This window comes from Cervus elaphus, chromosome 21 (genome assembly GCF_910594005.1).
Source record: "Cervus elaphus chromosome 21, mCerEla1.1, whole genome shotgun sequence".
In the NCBI taxonomy this organism is placed as follows: Eukaryota; Metazoa; Chordata; class Mammalia; order Artiodactyla; family Cervidae; genus Cervus; species Cervus elaphus.
This window is the reverse complement of record NC_057835.1, coordinates 82291071-82293586: the sequence shown is the minus strand read 5'-3', so window position 1 is coordinate 82293586 and position 2516 is coordinate 82291071.

Here is a 2516-nt window from a genome sequence, read left to right as displayed (position 1 = left end):
GTAGGCACAACAGAAAAAATAAAGAAAAAAGATAAAGAGGGCAAGGGTGGGAAAAGGAAGCAGGTTGGACTATATGTAGGAGTCACAAGAAAGAGCTCACTGAGAAAACCACACTTGAGTAAAAACTCTAGAAAGTGAGGGTGTGGAAAGTCAAAGTTTGTGACAGTGTTAGTAGTCATTCAGCCATGTCTGGCTCTTTGCGACCCCGTGGACTGTAGCCTGCCAGGCTCCTCTGTCCATGGGATTCTCCAGGCCGGAATACTGGAGTGGGTTGCCATTCCCCTCTCTAGCGGATCTTCCCAACCCAGGGATTGAACCCAGGTCTCCTGCATTGCAGGCAGATTCTTTACCATCTGAGCCACCAGGGAAGCCATTTTCAGAAAGGCCTTACAGTCAGAACATTCTTGATGGAATCGAAGAGCACAGGGACCCAGGAAGCAACCGCAGAGTAAGTAAGGGAGAGAGGAGGTCGTGATGAGCTCAGGAAGGAAGAATGCTGGATTATGACGAGGAGCAAGACCACGTGGAGTCTTTTAGCTGTTAATATTTTCAGGGCTTTCACTTAATTTTTTAATTGGAATATAATTGCTTTACAATGTTGTGTTAGTTTCTGTCATACAACAAAGTGAATTAGGTAATTCAGACTTAAATTGAAGGAAGTGGGGAAAACCACTAGACATTCAGGTATGACCTAAATCAAATCCCTTACAATTATACAGTAGAAGTGGCACATATATTCAAGGGATTAGATCTGATAGACAGAGTACCTGAAGAACTATGGACAGAGGTTTGTGACATTGTACAAAAGGCACAGATCAAGACCATCCCCAAGAAAAAGAAATGCAAAAAGGCAAAATGGTTGTCTCAGGAGGCCTTATAAATAGCTGAGAAAAGAAGAGAAGCTAAAGGCAAAGAAGACAATGAAATATATACCTATCTGAATGCAGAATTCCAAAGAAAGGTAAGGAGAGATAAGAAAGTCTTCTTCAGTGATCAATGCAAAGAAACAGAGGAAGACAACAGAATGGGAAAGACTAGACATCTCTTCAAGAAAATTAGAGATACCAAGAGAACATTTCATGCAAAGATGGGCACAATAAAGGACAGAAACAGTATGGACCTAACAGAAGCAGAAGATAGTAAGAAGAGGTGGCAAGAATATACGGAAGAACTATACAAAAAAAATTCTTCATGACCCAGATAACCACAATGGTGTAATCATGCACCTAGAACCAGACATCCTGGAGTCCGAAGTCAAGTGGGCCTTAGGAAGCATCACCACAAACAAAGCTAGTGGAGGTGATGGAATTCCAGCTGAGTTATTTCAAGTCCTTAAAGATGATGCTGTGAAAGTGCTGCACTCAATATGCCAGCAAATTTGGAAAACTCAGCAGTGGCCACAGGACTGGAAAAGGTCAGTTTTCATTCCAATCCCAAAGAATGTTCAAACTACCGCACAGTTGCATTCATCTCACACACTAGCAAAGTAATGCTCAAAATTCTCCAAGCCAGGCTTCAACAGTACGTGAACCGTGAACTTCCAGATGTTTGAGCTGGATTTAGAAAAGGCAGAGGAACCAGAGATCAAATTGCCAACATCAGTTGGATCATAGAAAAAGTAAGAGAGTTCCAGAAAACCGTCTACTTCTGCTTTATTGACTACACCAAAGCCTTTGACTGTGTGGATCACAACAAACTGTGGAAAATTCTGCAAGAAATGGGAATACCAGACCACTTTACCTGCATCCTGAGAAATCTGTGTGCCGGTCAAGAAGCAACAGTTAGAACTGGACATGGAATAATGGACTGTTTCCAAATTGGGAAAGGAGTATGTCAAGGCTGTATATTGTCACCCTGCTTATTTAACTTGTATGCAGAATACATCATGTGAAATGCCAGGCTGGAAGAAGCACAAGCTGGAATCAAGATTGCCAGGAGAAATATCAATAATCACAGATACTCAGATGATACCACCCTTATGGCAGAAAGTGAAGAAGAACTAAAGAACCTCTTGATGAAAGTGAAAGAGAAGAATGAAAAACCCGGTTTAAAACTCAACATTCAAAAAATGAAGATCATGGCATCTGGTTCCATCACTTCATGGCAAATAGATGGGGAAACAGTGGAAACAGTGGCTGACTTTATTTTTGGGGGCTCCAAAATCACTGCAGATGGTGACCGCACCATGAAATTAAAAGACACTTGTTCCTTGGAAGGAAAGTTATGGCCAACCTAGACAGCATATTAAAAAGCAGAGACATTACTTTGTCAACAAAGGTCCGTCTAAATAAGGCTATGGTTTCTCCAGTAGTCATGTATTGATGTGCGATTGGGACTATAAAGAAAGCTGAGTGCCAAAGAATTGATGCTTTTGAACTGTGGTGTTGGAGAAGACTCTTAAGAGTCCCTTGGCCTGCAAGGAGATCCAACCAGTCCATCCTAAAGGAAATCAGTCCTGAATATTCATTGGAAGGACTGATGCTGAAACTGAAACTCCAATACTTTGACCACCTGAT